Source organism: Saccopteryx leptura, chromosome 3 (genome assembly GCF_036850995.1).
Source record: "Saccopteryx leptura isolate mSacLep1 chromosome 3, mSacLep1_pri_phased_curated, whole genome shotgun sequence".
Taxonomy (NCBI): Eukaryota; Metazoa; Chordata; class Mammalia; order Chiroptera; family Emballonuridae; genus Saccopteryx; species Saccopteryx leptura.
The window spans coordinates 296960029-296976953 of record NC_089505.1 but is presented as its reverse complement, the minus strand read 5'-3'; the positions used below and the strand labels follow the sequence as shown (position 1 = coordinate 296976953).

General features: G+C 46.5%; 1 protein-coding gene across 3 annotated transcripts in view; it reads right to left on the bottom strand.

Moving 5' to 3' along the window:
• ZNF704 (zinc finger protein 704) overlaps positions 1-16925 on the bottom strand; it is a 158262-nt gene that overhangs the window by 117497 nt on the left and 23840 nt on the right. The gene's annotated exons all lie outside the window — the stretch shown is intronic.

Below are 16925 nucleotides of genomic sequence, written 5' to 3'. Positions count from 1 at the left end.
ATACACAATTCAAGCTTCTTCTCTTGGATGCAAACAAAAAGCATCAAAACACAAGGGAAGCCTTTCAGGTACACAAAAACTTTGCAGGCTTGAAAGCACAAGGCTTCTAAAAAGAACCTCAACATTTAAAACATCACTGTTTTTCAGCAACTAAGAAAACTCAGTGAAGTCAATAACTGCTTTAAGCCTGACCAGGCGTTGGCAAAGTGGATAGAGCGTCGGACTGGGACGCGGAGGACCCAGGTTCAAAACCCTAAAGTCCTGAGTGTGGGCTCATCTGGCTCAAGCACGAGCTCACCAGTTTGAGCGCTGGGTCACTGGCTTGAGCGTGGGATCATAGACATGACCCCATGGTCACTGGCTTGAGCCCAAAGGTCGCCGGCTTGAACTCATGGTTGCTGGTTTGAGCCCAAGGTTGCTGGCTTGAGCCCAAGTTGCTGGCTTGAGCAAGGGGTCACTTGCTGTGCTGTAACCCCCTGGTCAAGGCACATATGAGGAAGCAATCAATGAACAACTAAGGTGCCACAACAAAGAATTGATGCTTCTTATCTTCCTTCCTGTCTGTCTGTCCCTATCTGTTCCTCTCTCTGACTCTCACTCCGTCTCTGTCAAAAAAACAAACAAAAAACTGCTTAAATACTTCATGCTGATTATATTCCACAGAAGATAGCTGTAAATTAAAAAAACAAGCCTTATCTTTGACTGTGAATACTGATCATAACCACACTCTCCGTTCATGAAGAATCTGTGTTTCTCCTTTATCTGTGGCATTTAATACCTTAATGAAATCCCTCCACGAATGTGATAATAAGAAAGACTTTCTTACTGTCTTTTCTTATTGTTGATGAAATGCAATGATGTTCAAGGTTTAAGACAAATAGAAAATTAAACCTCAAAGGAACTGAATCCGGTTATTTCAGAATTTGGGAAGACTGAAAAAGGAGACCGACATTAAAGAAAGGACTTTGTCAGGTGACAGGTCCTGTGAATGAGGTTTTACAGTGACCTCAGTCAAGCCTGCAGTTACAAAGAAGGGTCAGACTCTCTCGTAACCTGGACCCTAACTCGTCAGGGGCTTCAACATATGCCTATGACATGTTGCTGGTCCACATGATAGTCTATTTCTGCATGGACATAGTTTCTGGAGTCAGGAAATTTCTACCCATTTACTCAAGTAGAAGATATGCTTGTTTGTTCCTTTTTAACTTCAGGTACAAGGAGAAGCACAAAAAATGTGGTCGAATCACTTTAGAATTTTAAAAGCTAACGTCACAAACATAAGGGATTTTTCAGAACAAAATGAGAACATGAGGTGTGTTCTGTGAGAGGAGAAGGTGGCAAAGTACAGTAGTCATGGCTAGACAACCTCAGACTAAAGGGAAACTGAGGCGTGCGTATGGCGGGTCACAGGACCTGCCTACAGGTGAGAGCTGCTGGAGCCCAGGGGCAACCTGCGCCCTGGAAGCCCCTGGATCTTCCATGTGCACCGAGACCCCTGCTGTGCTGCCTGTACTTTGGGCAGAAGAGACCCCGCTGTGCTCCTGGCAGCCCGAGCCCAGCTCCACAGCGAACAGTCCACCACTCTGGGTCTACTTGTAACTCATTAAAAACTTACCATATTTCTTAGAATGCCTTAATAATATAAGAGCCCAAGAAAAATGGGTGCTTTTAGGACCTCTTTTAATGACATCAATACATAATAGCAAGAAATATAAAGTATTTCAAACATCCAAAAATTCAGTGACTGTTCAATAACAATGTAGTTTGGGAAATGAAAACATGTAATTGCAAATATTTTAAATATCCATCTTTAATCACTTTCTATACAATGTCTCCTGACTGGAAGTGGGTGTGAGAGTGTTGTTTTTTTTTTTGTCTCCATAGCTGCTTATTCCCAACTAATGTTACAACAGGAACACTAAGCACCAGGCAGAAAAGATGAAAACAAAGGCCTGGTTCTGATGATTATAAATCATCTCTCCCTAAGTGTCAAGTACTATACTGATTAAATACTGTAGCAATAATTGATACCCATGCCTCCCTTGGGACCAACTAGACTGGTGAAATGAATTCAGACCAAAGAGAGGTAGGGTTGGGAGGGGGGTGAGCATTACAGGAATCTCAGCCCTTGGCCTCAAACCTGTAGGAAAAACCCAAGCACCTACAGCAAATTAATACAGAGTAGAACAAATTTCTTACAGAAATGGTGCTATAATTGTGTGTCATGTTTTTAGCCCAGACCTCATAATAAAATAACTTACAGTAATATTCAACAATGAAAGCCATTCATCTTCTGTAATCCATTTTAAACAACAAAAAATTCATCTCCGTGTAGTAATCAGGGCATTTTAGCAAGGTAATAGGTTTCAAAGACTATCCAGCCCAGACTCCTTGTTTAAAAGTGTAATTAAAATGAGTTAGAAATGACCAAAGAGGACCGAAACAAACAAACAAAAAAAAGGTAGAATGAGTAAGAGATTTTAGATACTTTGAGCGTCAGGTTCCACAGCTTGTGAGGCATGGTGACATGTGGACAGTACATCTCTATGCTTCAAAGTCTACCTAGATACTAATGCCCTCATTAATGTTCTCTTATTCGTATCAGATATTCTATTTAAAAGGAGAGCTCCCAGGAGAGAACACGAGTGTGGAGAGAGGACACGAGTCCCATCCTGAGAAGGTGAGTGGGTTCCGACACAGCCAGAGAAACGGGGTGGCAGCTGAGAGACCTGTGGACAAGGGGCGATCTCACAGGTGCTCCCACGATGTCACAGAGTTGCGTGAGACCTGGCAGTCCCACTCCCGGGACACACCCAGGAGAGTGAAAACAGATGCCCACACAGAGACCTGTGCAGGACTGTTCACGGCAGCATTATTCATAACGGCCAGAAAGTGGAAACAACCCAACTGCCCCTCAGCTGAAACACAGATAAATAAACTCTGCTGTATCGATGCAGTGGGATGGGATTTAGGAATGAAGTACGGGTCCACGCGACCACAAGAATGGACTCTGGAAACATCACGCTACGTGAAAGAAGCCAGGTACTGATGATCCCACATTGTGTCATTTAATTTATATAAAATGGTCAAAGTCTGCCCCTCCATAGAAATAGAGAGTAAATTTGCATTTGCCTGGGCCGTAGGACTTAAGAAAAATGTGACTGTTTCCTAATGAATAAAGTTATTTCTTCTGGGGGGATAAGGGAAGGCTTCTAAACTGGATTGTGGTGATGTTGTACAGTTCTGTGAATACATTAAATGACACTGAATTTCACACCTGAAAGTGTGACTTGTAATGTATGTCAGTTACAGCTCAAAGCCGTGACAATATAAAAGGAAGACACGGAGGCACAGAGCGTGTTTGGATGCTGAGGCGGCTGCGGGGAGAGGCACGGTCCGGCTCGGAACTGCTGTTAGGTTAGCAGAGGAGGGCAGCTCAGGGAAGGTAAGGACCCCAGTTAAATCTGAACCCCTATTTGGTTCGGGGGAAGGGAGCAGCGGAAGGAAGACTGGAGCCCATTCACCGGTGATTTCCAGAGAAGGCAAATCTGTAAAGACAGGAAGCAGGTCCAGGATTGCCAGGTGCTGGGATGGGAGCAGGGACTGATTACAGAGACCACAGTAATATCTGTGCAATGCTGTGAACTCGTTAAAAATAACTGAACTCCTATCTCACAAGAGGATGAATGTTATGGTATGTAAGTCATACTCAACAGTTCTGTTCACTAAGAAAGAAGAAGAACCAAAGCAGGAGCAGCCGGTGTGGGAAGTGTATTCCCCAAACCAGAAACTGGGAAGCTGTGTCTAAACAGCACCACAAAGCCTCCGTCTTCTTTTTTAATCCCAGTGGTACATATGTCCTGCCAGGCTGCTATGGGGCACGCCCTGCTTACACCTGAGATAGGGCTGACACCCAGCCCCACTCAGGCCAGGTCCACACCTTCATCCCCCATGGAACAGCGACCTTTCTACTCCTCCACCTGGAGAGAAAGGCTGTGCTTCACCTGCCCAAAGAGGGCACTCTGATCGGCTTTCCCCAGCATGCCCAAGGCCCCGGTGACAAACGCCAACTAACTGTTCTGGTGATGTTCAGGGCCTGGGCTAACTTACGAATGATGTGACTGCTTCAGGATGTGCCCACATTTCAGTTCCCGGGACAGTTGTGGCAACCTGAGAGTGTTCTGGCTCATAAGGAGGCAGAGAGTTCAACAAGACGAGACAGCACAGAGGTAAAAAAATCTGACAGGATGGAGAGAACACGGCAGCCACATCACTGATGGCAAGTGTGAAAGGAGGAAGGAACAGGGCATGCCCCAAGCCAAGTAGCAAGTAAGGAAGTGCAGTGGGAAGCGCAGCTCTGCTGAAGAAGTGGTCTCCCCTTGTCATGGTGTCTGCATGAGTCCAGGAAGAGAGCAGGACGTGGGTAAGAAAAAGACACCTTCCAGCTCTGGCTGATTGAGTCAGTGGTAGAGCATCGGCTTGGCGTGTGGATGTCCTGGGTTGGATTCCCAGTCAGAGTACACAGGAGAAGTGACCATCTGCTTCTCTACCCCTCCCCCTTCTGTCTTGCTCTCTCTGTTCCTCTCCCGCAGCCATGGCTTGATTGGTTCGAGTGCATCGGCCCCAGGCACTGAGGATAGCTCTGTGAGGCCTCTGCTTCAGGCCCTAAAAATAGCTTGGTTGCAAGCATGGCCCCAGATGGGTAGAGCATCAGCCCCAAACAGGGGTTGCCAGGTGGATCCTGTTCAGGGCACATGCGGGAATGCGGGAGTCTGTCTCTCTCTCCTTTTCTCACTTGGAAAAGAAGGAAAAAAAAAGAAAAAGAAAAAAACACCTTCTCAGCAGTGATGCAAGGTGGCAGAGCTGGTGTGGCTCTTCAGAAATACGCTCGCCTGCCTGGAGCAGACGTCATTTCCAGACCTCCTGAGTCAGTACCACCATCAGCTGTAAATGCATAATTATAGTCCAGAGAAAGGGGAAAACAAAAACAAAACAAACAAACAAAAAACACCTAGAATTTATCCCCAGTAACTGAAAAGATTCACGGAGGGAAGTGAAAGAGTCATTTCTAGTCGAGTTTTTTGTTTTCATTTTAACACTCAAAGCTTCAGAAGGCAAAGGAAGATCCTGGAGGCTAATAACTGGCTTCTGCAAACAGTCAAAGAGAAAGGCTTGATTCTCTGCGTCAGAATGATGGACTCTCGGCCAGACGACACGGGTCTTGTGAGATCAAGAATCTCCTTGTTAGGAGATTCACTGATCTGAACATAGGGCTTTACCCTAACCTTTGAGGAGGCAAAAGAAAACATCCCAACGAAACTCCCAAGCTTGAAGCTCTGTGTGAAAAATAACCAAACAGCAAGACTGTGACTGGTAATTTTCAGGAGAAAAGACAAGGTGGAGGTTTAGGAATAACCTTAGCCTGGATTTTCAAAAAAATATCTTGTGCAGCTCTGGCCGGGTAGCTCAGGTGGTTAGCACTGTCCTGATACACCAAGGAGCAGATCTCATCCCCATTCAGGGCGCATTCAAGAATCAACCAATGAATGTATGAATAAATGAAACAACAAACTGGTATTTCTCTCTCCCTTCCTCTCTCTCTAAAAATCAATAAATAAAACATTTTAAAAGTAGTATCTCATGCACACGAAAGGAGTAATCTGACAGTACCCCACACTGATGAGACTAGAAGTTAGGCAGCAGTATTTGATTCTGGTCATCACAGTTCAAGATGGACGCTGACAAATGGGAACAAAGGGTCTGTCAGGGTGGCAAAGGATCTTATTAGGAGGAACCTGGGGCTATTCTGTCTAGAAAATAGAAGCTTTATGGTCCACACAGCTGATCGTAATGTGTGCAGTGCTGTACCTAAGAAGAGGAATTTGAGTTCTTCTGTGTCCTGGGACCAGGATCAGCGGCGCCCACCAGCTAATCCCTCCTGACCTCATGGTTTCTTCTCTCTTCCTCCTTTTATCTCCTCATTCTTTCTCCACCATGTGAGTGAAATATTTTGTGCCTATGAGAAATCTACTTTCTACTTAAGCGTGTTCCTCTGGACTCATAAACTGTCAAGCGGGTACAGTCTCAGAGACTTCCCAGTCTCACATAAACATTTTATTTTTAACTGTTAATCTTTGTAGAGTTTAGATGTACTTTTCATCGAAATAACCTGCTTATTTATTACAAAACACCGCTTGTTACAATGTCCATTAGAAAGCGTGTAAAAGAAAACAACGGAAGCTGTCTATTCCCTCCCCGCTGTACCCTAATCCTGTCCAGAGAGGTCCCACCAAGAGAACAGCTCTGAACAATCTGCTGCAAGACTGCAGGTTACTTAGGATGCATTCAACGCCTGGCTGTGCTGTTTTGGGTGTTTAAACACGAATGTGATTATACTTCGTGTATTGTTCTGTATCTTATCTTTTTACTGCACAACACGTCATGGCATCTTTCCATGTTAGTAGTAGATCTACTGCATTTAAAAAAAAATTTTTTTTTGTATTTTTCTGAAGTTGGAAACGGGGAGGCAGTCAGACAGACTCCTGCATGCGCCCGACCGGGATCCACCTGGCACGCCCACCAGGGGGCGATGCTCTGTCCATCTGGGGCGTCGCTCTGTTGCACCAGAGCCATTCTAGAGTCTGAGGCAGAGGCCATGGAGCCATCCTCAGTGCCCGGGCCCACTTTGCTCCAATGGAGCCCTGGCTGCAGGAGGGGAAGAGAGAGACAGAGAGGAAGGAGAGGGGGAGGGGTGGAGAAGCAGATGGGCGCTTCTCCTGTGTGCCCTGGCCGGGAATCGAACCCGGGACTCCTGCATGCCAGGCCAATGCTCTACCACTGAGCCAACTGGCCAGAGCCTGCATTTAAAAAGTTTGAGTGCTATAACATTTCATGAGATCACATATTATTTTTAACTGATCCCTTCTTAAGAGACATTGAGGTACTTTACGAGGTTTCATTATTAAAAAATAATGCCACACTAACCATCCCCGTGGATGTGTGCTTACACCTTGACGCACTTACACAAACAATTCGTAGGAAAGGAGGGTGGAACTGCTGAATCCAACAACCAACATTTCCTTCACGGGGAAACCTACGATGGACACCCCTATAACGGACAGAGCCTGAGGCCAGTAAAAGACGGATTCCAGAATACAGCTGTGCTCTTCGGAGAGGAAAACATGTGTTCATGATGTATCAGGAGACACAGGCAAACTGCAGACAAATATGTCAGGCACAATTTCCGTGCATTTAGAAGACAATGCAGATTGTTCAAGAGCTCCAGGCCCTAAGGGACAGGGGACTGAGAGGGCCCTTCCATTTCTTTTCCTATAAAATTGAATCCACATGTTCACACAATTTTTCAGTGGTGAGATTATGGAAGATTCTTACATTTTTAACGTTTTTCAAGTTAAAAAAAAAAAAAGGAAAGGAAGAGACGATTTTAAAAATGAGATTCAGAAACATTGAGGCAGGGTGTTTGTGCTGGTGGGCTTCCTCTGCTGTGGGAGTGCACCCGTCATATGAGGCCGACTGGAAGAGGAAGCAAATTTCACTGTGTTCCCGCACCCCTGTCTCAGCAACTCTACAGGAACATGCACCCAGGGATATTTAAAATGCACATTCCCTAAACATCCATCGATAAACTTGGGGTTAAATACGCACACATAAATTGGACGGCTGAGAACAAAGACATAGTTTTATATTTACTGATCTGGAAAAACATTTAAGACATTAAATGTAAAAGGAAAGGAAATGCAAATGAGGCTCTGTAACAGGAACTCAGCAAGGAGGGGTGTGTAAATGTAAAGAGAAAAAATACTGAAGGGATGCTTCCAAAACAAACGTTAAGAATGGCTTTCCGGGGGAGCAGGATTATGGGCCAATTTTGCTTTCTATTCTGTTTATGATTTTTAAAATGTTTGCCTATTTCAAAACCTATTATGTTATTCTATTGTGAAAAATATACATTGTTTTTATATAATTAACTTTCTTAAGAACTTGGCATTTATACAACTAACTTTTCTTCTATCAGCTTTCACTTATGTCTCTATTAAAAGAGGAAATGAATTATACTTCAAAAAAATACATCCATTGCCCAACCAGGCGGTGGTGCAGTGGATAGAGTATCGGACTGGGACGCAGAGGACCCAGGTTTGAAACCCCGAGGTCGCTGGCTTGAGTGTGGGCTCATCCAGCTTGAGTGCAAGGTCGCTGGCTTGAGCGTGGGATCATGGACATGACCCCATGGTTGCTGGCTTGAGTCCTGGCTGGCTTGTCAAGGCACACATGAGAAAGCAATTAATGAACAACAAAGGTGCCACAACAAAGAACTGATGCTTCTCATGTCTCTCCCTTCCTGTCTGTCTGTCTGTCTCCTCTCTGTCACACACACATACAAAAATACATCCACTGACACTGCGACTTTTCACTGATCATCAGCACTCCTGGTCACAGTAACTGCGAAACACTGAAACATAGTAACACTGAAACCTCATTCCCACCCAGTGTGGTAGCCCTTTATAAAGTATCACACACACACACACACACACACACACACACACACACACACACACACACTCCTTACCCAGGGTCCTTCCATGCTAGGAAACAAAGCTTCAGTGTTCAGTTACAGGAGAACACTACCAATTACTGAGTTAACTGACAAATAAAATTCAAACTTCTTATTCCCACGAACAGCTTTGTTTTCCTGGGAGAAGATAAACAGTGAATCTATATAAACATAATATACAGTACTTGAGAAATTTGCAACTTTTTAAACGAGAAGTTAACAGCATCCATTTAAATCTTGAGCTTCTCTAAATGGTGTCCTTTGTAGATTGGAAACCACTTTCTAAAAAGACAAAGACTGAGCTCATCAAGCTTTTCTCAAAACAAAAACATCTGGTTTCCACAAGAAGATTCTAACGGCACACCAGAGAAGAGGGTGGCTCCTATCATCAGCCCCCCCCCCCCCGGCTTGACCAAGCGCTCCTCCTGTCCACACTGCCGTGCACTGAAGGACACCTGAACCCTACCACCCGCCCTAGGGACCTGCCGCAACAAGATGCCAAACAGCGTGTGTCAACACTCACTCTCGGAAACTGTCCTCACTCATCTCAACCCAGTAAGACTGGAGAAGCTGGCCCCGGAGATTCACTGAGTTTCCAGGAATAATGTGCAGCAAGCCAACCCACTGGCCTTCTGTGGGTTTCTGTGCAGTACGAAACTCTGGAAAAGGTCATGACATTCAGGCCCCAGCAGAAACCCTTGCAGAGCAAGCTGTGGAAGGCAAGCTGATGGCACGCCATGGCTGAGCACGTCTCTGAGACTCCCACTCGAGATCAAGTGGTCACGCCAGATAGACTTCACAAGAGACTTCCTACTTCAGATGTGGCTTTTTCTCACCTTAGGATGCACTTTAAAACATCCTTTCGAAGCACATAATTTCCACAGTTAGTGACTGATGACAAGGACGCGTCAACCACAGTGCGGAACATGGAACCAGACCCAATGATTTTTAAACCGTGTTCCAAAAGAAGCAGAGGTTATGTGAATAATAGGAACACTTTTTTAAAAATTGATTTAAAACATTACCACTTGGAGTCATGCTCAAAGAAAGATCAGACTCTTTCATCAACTGATTAAAAGCTCTGTCCCAAAAAGAGTCCACAGAGCTCTACTTCTCACTTCAGAGTCAAGTCTTCAACTGTCATGCTAGGTACCCGAAAAATCGGCTGGCTGGCAAATCCACCCAGTGCTGAGGAAGAGCTATAGTGGGGACACTTTAAACAGCATGGCTTCCCATTAGTCGCCCCTTGATTATACCGTACTTTTTTGCTCCATAGATGCACCTAGAGTTTTAAGGAGGAAAATAAGAAAAAAAATATTCTGAAACAAATGGTGTGTTAAAATATTTAATAAAATACCGTCTTTTTTGCTCCATAAGACTCACAGGCATTTCCCCCTCCACTTTTTTTGGGGGGGAATGTGCGTCTTATGGAGTGAAAAATACGGTACCCCCTTAGCCCTCTGAAACTGACCAGTGGCCTTCTGTTTTGGGGGCTGCTTTATCGGTAAGTGTATAATTTCTCTCTCCAAGACAAAGTAAGTGGCTGGTGAAAACCAGCCTGGCCTGGAGGTGTGATGCTGGAGCAGCGAGCAAACACGGCAGAGTGGAACCCCTGGGCCAGGTTCGGGCGCCAAGCCCGCCGACCTCACAGTGGCGCTCCCTCAGCTGCGCGCAGGAGCTGTGAAGGCTGGGTGTGCCACAGCATGATCTGACTACGCGTCTTAACAATTTGATATTCGACAAAGTGTGACTCGGTTGGGCTGATGGCTGATGGTCATCCCTTAGGATGGAGAGTGACCGGAAAACTCCTCGGTGGAAAACAACTTGGCCGGAGTTTCAAGCCTTCTGTTAACAGCCTGCGAGTGATCACACACAATGTGGGTATTCTAAAAAATGCTTCTTGAAAAGTCCTGAACGGAATTATCCATCTCTATAAACTCCAATAGTCAATCCAAGCTCAGCAATGTTATTGTATATTTTTCCAGCCAAATGTAAGGACGGACAGAGGGGAAGTCAGTATCAATACAGGCCAGTATTCTGGGGTTTTTCAGTACATACAACTTGGAACTTATCGTGTTAATTAGGTATTCCATTTGTTTTATATAAATCGAAGTTTAACTCGACCAATCACAGCCAATCCAAGGGATTATCCTGTGATTTGACCTTCAAGAATATACCCAGAATCCAATCACATGTCATCACCGCCATCCACAGTGACCACCTTGGTCAGGTCACCATCATGTCTTGCCTGAATTTGAACAACAGTCTCCTCCCTGAACCCCTGCTTCCAGCCTGGCCCTGACTTCCCCATCCCCAGTTCCTCTTGGAAACAGTGGCCAGCCTGACCTCTTTACGCCAGACTCAAATCATGCCCCTGCCCAGTGACGAACCTCCGATAGCTCCCCATTTCACTCAGAGTCAAAGCTGGAGTCCAAGGCCCCATGCGGCCTGCCCCCACCACATTCCGGCCTCTGCCTCCACCCCTGCTGGCCTGGGTGGAGCTCGTTTCCTTCATGGGTTGCAAGCTGTGTGCCAATGATCTGGGAGTCAAACCCAATTTGAACACATGGTCGCTCACATGTGTCCTCAAAGTGGCGAGAACTTTTGGAGAAAGCAGTTCTGACCTGTCCAAATAAAAGGGTGAATCTGTTCTTAAAGAAACTATAGCACAAATTCTCTGGCCACAAATGTAGCATCCACCGGGTATGAGAACAAACGTCGGAGACTTTCAGGAGTTAAGATGTTACTTTATTGGCCAGTTTAACCTGCGCAGGGGCGAACTCCCGAGATGTCCGGAGACACCATGCCCACAAGGAGCTGCAAATGGGAGCCACACCTGGAGCTTACAGCCAGGCCCTTATATATCCTAAGTGAGCAAGCATAGTACAGAAGCAGATGTGGCAGTTTAGCTATTGGCTAGGGAGGTCACACGCAGCAGAGCAACAGGGGCCGGCATAGCAACAGGGGCCGGTTTTAGCTTAGTGACGAATTTCAAACCTAAACTTCTGATAAGGGTCTCTGACCTTCTTTGTTTCCAGCCTCACAGGAGCCATATCAGCACTTACTGTTCCTTCAATAGTTACACTCTTTGGCAGCCCCAGTACTCCCTGAATCTAACAACAAACAGGGACAGGGGAGTCTTTCTTTCCGGAATCCGGTCTGAGAGACCCAGAGACTGATGTCAGTGTGCGGCGGTGGCTGGAAGTGACAGCACAGGTGACCAGGCCAGGCCGCATGCACGCGAGAAGGGAGAGGAAACCAGGGACGGCAGGAGGGTGGCGCTTCCCCTGGGGCAGGAGGCTCGTCGCACAGACCAGAGTCTGACAGTGCCCTGGCCCCACACACTCCCAGGCCTGTCTGCCCCCAGAGCAGGGCTGCAGGCTGCTCTGTCCTGCACGCCCTAGTCCTCTTCCCCACAGTCACAATCCCCACCTCCCCAACCTTTCCAACGGGTAGCACATGAGCTGGTTTCAACTGCTTGCAACAAATAGAACTGGACAGGCCAGCCCGACACCGTGCATTCCTTTGGCAACCACAACCACAAACCCAGCTTCTCAAACTCATCCATCAGCAGTTGCCACGGTCTCACAAGGCTTTTCATTCGCAGAGCAGATTAAGAAGCAGATTTTTAAGGAGAAAAGAATATTGGTTGCCAAGGGTTCCTCCTTAAACACACACTTCATTTAAAACACAATTTATCATTCCTTTGAGCAGAAAACAGCAGGTGAGACGAAAAGCTCAAGCTACAAACTAATGAATTCGCATGTTAGCTTGGGTTGTGCTCCCAACTCGTGGGGAGCCAATTACTTCCACTCGCAGCACAGATGACTGAATAAAACCTGTTAATAAATGCAGCTAGCGTGTACTCCAGGAATTAAGCAGTGCACGCCAGAATAAAATGGTACATCTGCCTATCACAAATTTAATTCTTTAAAATAAAGCTCCAACTGGTGTATAAGAGAGTAGCTGGGAATACTGGGGGGGGGGGGGGGGTACCTGCCACTTCAACACATGCTTTTTGGGTGAAGGTAGAAGGTTCAGTGGAAGAACGTAGAGTGTAGACCTCCAGGTTAAAAGGTGCCCCGGGGGCTCCAGCCTGCTTTAAGTTCCTTCCATCCCGCCTTGTTGCCTATGGATGTCAGGCTTGCTTAACCAGCCACAATAAATACGTGTGTGTGTGTGTGTGTGTGTGTGTGAACACAATGCACACACATCCCCTTGTGGCCCTGATCCTGCTAGAACCCTGATGTAACATCAAACTTGGTATATAGTATATAAGTCCCACCCATCACTCTCCTCTGTGGTCCAGAAACTACCTGGAGGCAGAGAAGAGTTTTGCTCAGTTTTGTATCCCAGGCACCTGATAGATGCACACCTGGCACAGACCTGGACACTTGATATATGGTCACATAATTCACACAATTACGTGATGATGACGTGGCCACGGGGCCAGCCCATGGGAGCCGAAGGAAGATCTGCAGACTGTGGAGACAGAAAAAATGGCTCTCCTGTATTCACAGTCCTCTGAAGTGCGCAGAGGCAAGGACAGCAACAGCAGCAGCAGGAATAACGATGGCTACATTTACTGAGCCCTTACGAGGCACAGGGCACTGATTAAAATCATTTCATACACATGATTTCACTCCAATCCCCCAAATCCTAAGAGGACGATCTTACCAACCAAACCTGGTAGGAAAGCAAACTAAGGCACAGAGAATTCAAGTAACTGACACGAGGTCTCACGGATTTTTACCCTTGCTTGCTGTACCTTGTCGCCCCCCTCTGCTGCATCCTTCCAAATGTGCCCCGATATCTCTTTCTCTTACAAAAGACCTTTATTTTTTTACCTCTGCTCCTGCTGACTTACTGCCTCTGTAAGAGTCAAGTTATTAACAGATATGCCTTCATGCACTGTCTCCACTTCTCACCCATTCTCTCTTCTATGTCATGATTTCTACTTCCCCCAACACAGACACAGACACACACACACACACACACACACACACACACACACACACACACGGCTCTGCTAAACTCCCAGCGCACTATACGTCAGTAAATTTAATAAAGCACACTTTTGAGTTCCCTTCTCAACAGTATGCTCACAGTTAGTCTCCTTGAAGCACTATCTTCCCCTGGTTTTAAGAAAGCAGGGCTAGTCCCAATTCCTCTCTGCAGACAAAGACTGCAGCATGCTCTAGCTAAGCAGAAGAGGGTGTTGGCAGTCCCCGATCTCCAGGAAGCCTGCAGAGTCAGGCTGGGATGGTCACCAGGACACCTGCGGGAGGAGACAGTGAGACCCAGCTCTCTCGTGTACGAAGGTCTCTGCCTGCGGTGAGTCCAGTGGGGGGCCATCAGTGCCTCTGTCCACGTCATCTCACCTCACTTCCTGAGCTCTAACCACACTTAGGAAAAAGGAGCCACTGCAGAGACACAGAGGCGGCAGGAGGAGGAAGTGTCGGTGATGGCATCCTCCTTGCCGGACCCCGCTCCCAGAGCTGGTGCGACGACAGCAACCCTCACGTCCACGGGACAACGCATGGGCAGAGCGCGGGCCTCCCTGCCAGGGAACACGCCGCCCAGAGCTCCCGTCTCACCTGCTCCCTCCTCAGCTCGGCACCCCGCCCCGGCACCCCGCCTTGGCTTTGGCTTTACGTACCTATGGCTTCTGGCCACTGTCAACCACGGAGAAGAGATTATTTTCCACCAGTATTTCCTATATATTTGGCCTAGAGACTCACTCAATTTAGAGTTGAGAAACAAAACAAAACAAAAAAAAAACCCAGGAACTTTATATGAGTATAAACCTCACTGATTTTAGTAAAAGAGGAACTTTGTGTTAATTTCTATATTGGAGAACAGAACCATTTAATTTAGTACTCAGAGACAGAATCAGTAGGAGGTGAGATTATGTAAGTAGTTTTCCAGGCTTTGTGCACCAACATTCTCCTCGTGAGCACAACCGTCCCCGGCAAGGCAAATGAAACGTGGCTGGCGGCCAAGTGGTACTCATCCCAAGGCCCCGGCATGGACCAAATGATTAATATGTGCCCACGAATGTCAAAAGTCACACACACAACCAGTTTTTTAAAAGTTGACATCTACTGTTCATGTGTCAGCAATATGAAGGATATTTTACAAAAAGAAGGTGCAGTATGAGAAACCACAATTCATTCTCCAGCTTCAAGAGGCATAAAACGTTGTTTACAGCCAGAAGCACATACGTACTTTCCTCCAGAAAATCATCAGGCAAGTGACAGACACTATATAAACACCTTCTGTGTCACTGTGTAACACACGATGTTTAAGTCTACGGCAATACGTTAATCCCCAATTAGGCCACCCTTAATTTTCTTATTTAAAGATAGTTTTCATAGAACGCTTTATAAAGGAGGTTGTAGAAAAGATTTCAAAGAAGACAAAAATTCTAAAACTTGACTTTATGTATTTCAACCCACACATACACCACTCTCCTTTCTCCTTGGGATAATGAGAGTAAAAACATGTTTGTAGACGTCTGGAAAGAGTGTTTGCTGGAAAAGTAATCATTCAACAAATATTTTTACCAGGTATGCTGTCTCAAGGAGTAACAGTGACATGTACATATGTACATATACACTGTGTGCCCATGTGCATGTGTGTGTGCATACATGTACGAAAAGGGTATAAAGGCTCTCACACCCACAGAGCTTGAGATCAGTGGAAAGGAGGAGCATAAGTCAATGAATCCCACAAACCTAATGCCGCCACGGCAACAAATGCCCTCACAGAGAGGTGCACGGGGACGCGGCGGCCCCGGAGAGAAAAATCAGAGAGGTCTGGGAAGGCTTGGCTGCTCTATCAGAAATACCACAGCTTGGGCGACTTCAACAATCAACATTTTTTTTTTTTTTTTTTTACAGAGACAGAGAGAGTCATAGAGAGGGCTAGACAGGAACAGACATGAAGGGAGAGAGATAAGAAGCATCAGTTTTTGTTTGTTTTTTTAATTAAAAAAATTTTTTTTTAATTCATTTTAGAGAGGAGAGAGAAAGGGAGAGAGAGAGAGAGAGAGAGAGAGAGAGAGAGAAGAGAGAGACCGAGAGAGAAGGTGGGGAGGAGCTGGAAGCATCAACTCCCATATGTGCCTTGACCAGGCAAGCCCAGGGTTTTGAACCAGCGACCTCAGCATTTCCAGGTCGACGCTTTATCCACTGTGCCACCACAGGTCAGGCGAAGCATCAGTTTTTTGTTGCAGCAGTTTAGTTGTTCATTGATTGCTTTCTCATATGTGCCTTGACCGGGGAGCTACAGCAGACTGAGTAACCCCTTGCTCAAGCCAGTGATGTTGGGCTCAAGCTGGTGAGCTTTGCTCAAACCAGGCAAGCCCGCGCTCAAGCTGGCAATCTCGGGGTCTCAAACCTGGGTCCGCCACGTCCCAGTCCGACGCTCTATACACTACGCCACTGCCTGGTCAGGCCAATCAACATTTTCCTCACAGTTCTGGGGACTGAGAAGTCCAAGGATCAGCATTAAATGTCTGGCGAGTCCAGTTCATGAACAGCTGTGTCCTCACACAGCCGAGAACGATCTCTAGATTCTTTATTCCTTTATAAGGACATCAGTCCATCATGGGGGCTCTACCCCATGACCTAATCCAAACATAATCACCTCCCCAAGACCCTGCTTCCAAATACCATCTCAGTGAGGATTAGGCTTTCCCATAGGAGTTTGGGGGGGGGGGGAACGGGACACAGGCATTCAGTCCGCAGCAGAAAATGATGGTTGGATTGAGGTCTAAGGAGACACGGTGAAGGGTGGTGTGGCAGGAACTCATGGCAAACTTCAGAACTTGAAAGAAATTTCCCAGGCTGGAGACCAGAGTAAGGGACGGTACAGGGCATGAGATAAGGCCAAAGAGGGGAGGGGGAGGGCAGACCACTCGCTATGGGCTGAACTGTGTCTTCCTAAAACCCCCATGTGGAAATTCCTACCCCCAGGACCTCAGAATGTGACTATTCAGAGGTAGGGCCTTTCCAGGGGTGATGAAGGTAAAGTGTGGTCAATGGGTGGGCCCTAATGCAATGGGACTGGTGTCCTTATGAGAAAAGGAGACTAGCCCACAGATGAGACAAAGACCAAGGGATGACTGCATGAGGACAAGGCAAGAAGGTGGCCATCCTCCAGCCAAAGAAAGAGACCTCAGAAGAAACCAAACCTGCCAGCACTTGGGTCGTGGGCTTGGAGCCCGCTGAATGGGGGCTCAATCAATTTCTGTTGCTTAAGCGACAGAGTCTGTGGCATTTGTGTATGGCAGCCCTAGCGAACCTGAGGCCCTACAGAACGTGGTCGGGATCCTGAGACTCTGGAACCA